General features: G+C 43.2%; 1 non-coding gene across 1 annotated transcript; it reads left to right on the forward strand.

Moving 5' to 3' along the window:
• Window positions 1-6,599: 6,599 nt before the first annotated feature.
• TRNAP-AGG (transfer RNA proline (anticodon AGG)) lies at window positions 6,600-6,672 on the forward strand. Its single transcript has one exon. It is a non-coding gene; the product is annotated as a tRNA-Pro (tRNA).
• The last annotated feature ends 392 nt before the right edge of the window (window positions 6,673-7,064 follow it).

The raw sequence follows: 7,064 nt of genomic DNA on the forward strand, positions 1-7,064 counted from the left end.
TGTCTTTTTGGGGGTTTTTATGGAGACTTCACTACGTAGTCACGATTGATTAACTCATCGGCGATTGGTTAAACCGCCAGGTCATCTCCCCTCCCCAAATGCTGGAGAGGCGGGACTGAAAGTTCCAACCCTCCAATCACTGGGTTGGTTCCCCTGACCGTCCTTACGTGAGGTTTAAAAGTCACCTAATTTACATAACAAGAAACACCCTTATCGCTCTCACCACTTGGCAAATTCCAAGGATCTCCAAATCCTGACTAACGAGCTGAATGACACTAGGCAATTCCCTTCACGTGGCCAGCCTCAGTTTGCTCACGTGTAAACTGGGGATAATAAGAGCATTTGCACCATGATGTTGCTGTGGGGATAAAATAATTTATGCAAAGCACCAAGCGCAGAGCATCCAGAGAGCAAAGACCCAATAAGCACTTGTGTTTAAGTAAACTTAGGGTTGCAGGTGAGTTGCAGAGGTGAGATCTGCACCCCTGTTTACAGATGGGAGAACTAGACAGGGAAAGTTGCCCCTAATCACATAGCAGGCTAGTGGACGAAATGAGACTAGCACCTGGGACAAACTGGTTAAAAATTGAGATGTTGATTCAGCAGGGCTGGAGCGTTTTAAACACACTGCCGGTGGTGAAAGCACGACCCTGTGACATGCTCAGGAGGTACCTGCAGTTTTGTATTTTACCACTAGATGACAGTCTTCCCCTATTTATGATCAAAATAGGAACTGGAAAACATTTTAAAGATAATTTCTTACCTTTCCCCTTGAATCCACCAAAAATATCTAACAAAGGACTACATACACTGCAGGCACTTAACATAATTGAGTCAAAAAATAAGGTTCGGATCCTTTACACATGGAGAAGTTGACTCGAGTGCTGGTTAAAAACATGGTTTTTTGAATGCTTAGTGTCTTGTGTTCACATTCCAGTTCTGCACTTAACCAGCTTTCAAATCTTGTGTTCATGCCTCAGTGTCCTCCTCTGTAAAATGGCAATAATAATGTTAACTACCTTAGAGGGTTATTGTTGGAAGGATTAAATATGTTAATATGAGTAAAATAAGTTTTTAAAAATTGCCTGGCACATTTGTGCCGTACATAGGTGTTAGCAGTTACTAGTTTATTTCTTAAACAGCTTTTTTTGGGGATAACTGATAGAAAAAAACCTGCACATATTTAAAGCGTACAAACTTTTGACTTACGTATACACCTGTGAAACCATCACCACAATCAGGAGTAAACACACATATCACTCCCCAGAATTTCCTCATGACCTTTTGCAGACCTGCCCCCTGCCCCCTCGCAGGCAATCACTGCTCTGTTTTCTGTCTCCATAGATTCCTGTGGATTTTCTAGAATTTTACGTAAGTGGAATCACACAGTGTGTGCTCTTTTTCACCCGGCTTCTTTCCGCATACTGATTTCCGGTTCACCCGTGTTGTTGCATGTATGAAGTCATTCCTTCTGCTTGCTGGGTAGTGTTCTACTGTATAATTATACCACAGCTTGTAAATCCATTCACCTGGGGATGGACATCTGGGTTGCTCCTGGCTTGGAGATGTTACAAATAAAGCTGCTATGAGTGTCGTTATGTGAGTCTTCGTAAGGACACACGCACCTTCATTTCTCCAGAGTAAATACCTAGGTGTGCAATGGTAGGAAACCACTGTGTCCTCCAGAGTGGCTGTGTCTGAGGAATTTGTTGCCCCATATTCTCACCAGCAGCAGGTGTAACCAGTCTTTTGGGTTTTTGCCATTTTAATAGGTGCGTAGTGATAGCTCATTGTGGTTTTAATTTGCATTTCCCTGGTGAGTAATTATGTTGAACATCTCTTCAGATGGTCATTTATCATCAGCATATCTTCTTTGCCAAATTGTTGAAATTTTAAGCCCATTTAAAAATTTTTTGGTTGTTTAAGTATTGAATTTTGAGAATACTCTATATATTCTAAATGTAACCCCTAGTCTGTGACTTAAGGATGAAAATTAAGAATGTCGTTTCAAGAGCAGTTCTTAGTTTTGATGAGGTCCAGTTTATCAGATTTTTTTCTTTTATGTATTGTACTTCGGAAAACGTATCTAAGAAATCTGCCTAAGACGATGTCACAAAGATTTTCTCCTATGTTTCTTTCTAGGATTTTCATAGATTCAGACTTTACATTTATATATATATATATATTTACACACACACACACACACACACACACACACACACACACACACACACACACACACACACACACACACACACACACACACACACACACACACACACACACACCCCCAATTGTTCCAGCAGCATTTGTTGAAAAGACTATTCTTTCTCCACACCATTAACTTTGCACCTTTGCTGAAAATCAATTGACCATGAATACGTGGGTATACTTCTGGATTCTTTATTCTGTTCCACTGATCTTTGTCTTTATGCCAACACCATACTGTAGCTTTAACATAAGTCTTGAAGTCAGAAAGTCTAAGTCCGCCAACTCTGCTTTTCAAAGCTGCTTTTGGCTATTTTAGGTTCTTCTTTCCATTTGAATTTTAGTATCAGTTTATTAATTTCTATCCCCAAAAGCCTGCTGGGATTTCAGCTGGGTTTAAATTCAACCTAACCTTCAATTTGGGAAGAACTGACATCTTGACAGTATTAAGTCTCCCATTTCACACACATGTTATATCTATTTAAGTCCTTTACAATTTCTCTTGGGAGCATTTTTTAGTTCTGTTTTTCAGTCTTTTTATTTTTTTCTCTCTGTTTCATTTTGGGGAGCCTCTATTGCTGTATTTTTCAACTTCACTAATCTTTTCTTTTGCAATATTTAATCTGCCTTATTATAGACTGAATGGTCATGTGCCCCCGACCCCCACAACGCCCCCCGATTCACATGTTGAAGCCCTAACTCCCCACGTGATAGTATGGGAAGTGGCCTTTGGGAGGTGATGAGGTCATTGGTGGGAGTGGGGGTGTGTGTGGGGTCCTGATGGGATTAGTGTCTCCATAAGAGGAGACACCAGAGAGCTTGCTCTCTCTCCACCCACAGAAAGGCCCTGTAAGGACACAGTGAATGAGAAGGAGGCCGTCTATAAGCTGGCGAGAGAGACCTCACCAGAACCTGACCCAGCTGGCACCCTGATCTGGGACTTCCAGCTCCCAGAACAGTAAGGACTAAATTTCCGGTGTTTATAGTATTTTGAATGGCAGCCCGGGTTGACTAAAACATGCCTTTAATCTCATCCTGTGTGTTTTTCACCTCAGACACTGTGGTTTTCATCTCTAGAAGTTCAGTTCAGCTGTTTGGTTGTTTAATATCTTCCATGTCTCCACTTAACCTGTCCCGTCTTTCCTCTCGCTTCTTGAACACACAGCATGCAGCTGTAGTAACTTCCAAAATGACCTTGTCTGCTAATTCTGTTATCCGTGTCATTTCTGGTTTGGTTTCAATGGATGGATTCCGCCCCCACGCCCATTGTGGTTTACAATGCCCTGCCCAATCATTCTTCATGGGATGTCAGACATTGTGAATTTTACCTTATTTTCTGCTGAAAGTTTTTGTATTTCTACAAATAGCCTAGATCTTTTTTCTGAGGCACAGCAGATGGACTGGAAACATTTTAGTCTTTTGGAGTCTTGCTTTGTTAGGTAGGACGAGAGTGGTATTAAGTCCGGGGCTAATTTTGCCCTAATACTGAGCCACACCCTCTGGGTGTTTGGCTTGATGCTGCACAAAGAATGAAATCTCCTGAGGTTGGTGTGACAGGAGGTGTTCCCAGCCCGGGGGAGGCGTGGGGATTCTTCCCTCTGACGCTTTTCGGTGGCTCTTTCCCAGCCCGGGATTGTTTCCTGGCAGGTGTGCCCTGATCCTGCTCAGCTGGAGACCGAGGGGGGCCTCTGCCAGTGTCCAGAGCTCTCTCTCTGGGCAGCTCTGTCCCGCAGACTCTAGACACACCGACACCCACCTTCCCAGCTCCATCTCCTAAACACGAGACGTTCCCCGTCCCTGCACTGGAAACTCAGTCCCGGCAGTGAGCTGGGGCAGTCGTAGGACTCACTTTGTTTGTTTCCCATCTCTCGTGGAGGACTGTCCTTCAGGCCTGATATCCGGTGTCTTCAAATTATTGTATTATGGGGGGGGATGTATAACTCAGTGGTAGAGTGTGTGCTCAGCATGCACAAGGTCCTGGGTTCAATCCCCAGTACCTCCATTAAAAAAAAATTAGAATAAAAAAACTTCTTAAGAAAGCAAAAACCAAAAATCATTGCTTTATGTATTTTGAGTGTTTTTTGAATTGTTTCAGTTGGGAGGGTACCGCCAACCCCTACTACCCAGTCTTGGCCAGAAGTAGATGTCCTATTAGGTTATATAAATGAGTAAATTACATATATATTATTCTACATATCCTACATACATTGCTATATATAATATATAGATATACACGAAAATAAAATTACAGGTGACCCTTGAACAATACGGGCTTTGAACTGCGTGGGTCCACTTACAAGCAAATTTTTTTCAACAGTAAATACTAAGGCATTGCAGCACCCGTAGTGGGTTGACTCCGTAGATGGAGAGAAACACACATACAGGCAGGCTCTAAGTCATCCTCGGACTTTCAACCACGTGGAGGGTCAGCTCCCCTCATGCAGGTGTTGTTCAAGGGCCAAATGCATATACATCAGTAAGGAAGTCTTAATCCAAAAATGAAAGCCTGTGACACACTTTGGGAAAGATCCCCAGCTGTTCTCCTTGCTTGCTGAAAGGAATGCATCCTTACTTCTCCTGAAAACAAAATTTTTAATTAAAAAAAAAAAAAGTCTACCTCCATGTCTCCGTTCCACTCCCACCCCAGCTCAAAGGTGATGACCCTGGCGCTGGGTCCTGCGCTTCCTTCCAGGAGTGTTTGTGTGTCTACACTTACCTGTATGCCTGCTTAAGTGGTATCATAGCACAGAAACGGTTCTATACGTTGCCTTCTTCACTTGTACCTTAGAAATCTTTTCATGTCACCAAATAAAGGCCTGACTTCTTTTTAGGATGAAGAGAACTCTATACAGTAGGTGTTCTGTATTGGGTTAGCGATCCTGTACTGAGGAACATGTCGTTCCACTTTTTCCACTGCTATAATCCATGAGCACACGCATGCACGTAGTTGAGCACACATGTATGTGTGTATCCACAGGGAGATTTCCAGAAAGATTGTTGGGTCATTGGACACCAGCCAGGGCCAGGGCTCTAAGCCCCAAATGTATATCTTCTGAAATGCCAAGTGGAAAAAAAAAAGCTTTATTGTAAAATGTAACTTGTGTTCTTGAATAATACAAACTGATGTGGATGCTGAATGGAAAGTAGATTTCAGGGGTTGGTGTAGCTCAGTGGTAGAGCGTGTGCTTAGTGTACACGAGGTCCTGGGTTCAAACCCCAGTACCTCCATTAAAAAAAGAAAGAAAGAAACTAGCTTCTTTCTGGACTTTTTTCTGTCCTTCCTGCGTGTTTCCCTATTTTGCTGGTTTCCTAAGCACTGCTTGAGGCCACCTCCAGTCACTGATTTTGGCCCCTGGGAAGGCACAGGTGACAGATGCCTACCCACCCACAGGGGGCAGCCAAGGGATGCTTGCTGAGTCGATGTGATGGCTGTGGAAAGTTCTATCCCTGGGCAGCACTGCTCTGGCCATCACCTAAGGCAATCTCCCTGCCTGCCCTCTGCAGGCAGATGGGTTTCACATTAAATTCACAGACGTGGAGCGGTCCCTTCACAGCCTGTGGGAGTCAGGCAGCCATCTCAAACCAGCAAGGTCCAGGCAGAGGAAAATGGTGCAGTGCCGACTCTGCAGTCTCCAAAGGTTGGGTGGTGGAGCTGGTGGAGGATTGGGAACCCCACGCCTGGGGTCAGTCCGGTCTTCCCTTCCCCATCTCCCCAACCTCCCCTACTCCACCTCCCACAGAGGTTTCAGAAAGAGAATGAGTTTTCCATCAGTGCACTTTACAAGAGATTGAAAAAAAGATCTTTCAGTGATGGATGAGGGATCTTTAAGCAGTGGTGCGCCTCCTGTATTTGACACCAAATGTAGACAATTTTTTAAAACACCTTCCTCCTCTACACAACAATATTGCCAATAACAATGATATTCCTGGTTCGTTTTTTAGTTTTGATACAAAACTGACAGATGCGAAGATTAAATTTCAATGTCAAAGATACTGAGTTCAGTAAAAGATTTCCTGTGTGAACTAAAACGTCTGCTGTCCAAACAAAAATATTACGCCTCGCAGGCCCCATATACGCTGCTTTACTGTTTTACATTCCAGACACAAATAAAAGCTTCCAGTGTCACATAGAATGACCGAGTGGAAGTAGCCTGTGTTCTGGTTCCTTCGTCTTCCCATCACAGCCCACCTGTGTGTGTTGAGTCTACTTCTGGGAGACAAAGCAGCCCCAGGGCTTGGAGACACGAACTGCACCCAGAGAGATTCCCGGCCTTGAGGAACTGACTGACCAAACCTGCGAATGGCGGGGCTGACTGTGTAGTTGAGAGTTCCGCGAATTAACTTCTGTGGATAATACAGTATTTATTTTTAAAGATAAGTAATAAAAGGGGGGAGGGTATAGCTCAGTGGTAGAGTGTGTGCTTAGGATGCACGAAGTCCTGGGTTCAAACCCCGGTACCTCCGTCAAAAAAACACAAACAAACTACTACTAAATAAATAAATAGACCAGATGACCTTCCCCTCCTCCCACAAAAACAAAAATAATAAATAAGTAATAAAATGCACTGATATGAAACCTGCAAGCATTTTATTAAAACTCAACAGTTACCAAAACAGAGTTACCAGAACCCAGTGGTTCTGCTCTTAGGTATTGATTCAAGAACATTGAAAATTTATGTCCAAAAAAAAAAAAACTGTACAGAAATGTTCACAGCAGCATTATTCGTAATAGCTAAAAAGTAGAAACAACCCAAATATTTATCAACAGATGAACAGATCAATAAAATGTGGTCTGGCCCTATGATGGGATAGCATTCAGCCATAAAAAGGGATGAAGCAGTGACACCTGAGACAAC

This window comes from Vicugna pacos, chromosome 18 (assembly GCF_048564905.1).
Source record: "Vicugna pacos chromosome 18, VicPac4, whole genome shotgun sequence".
NCBI lineage: Eukaryota > Metazoa > Chordata > Mammalia > Artiodactyla > Camelidae > Vicugna > Vicugna pacos.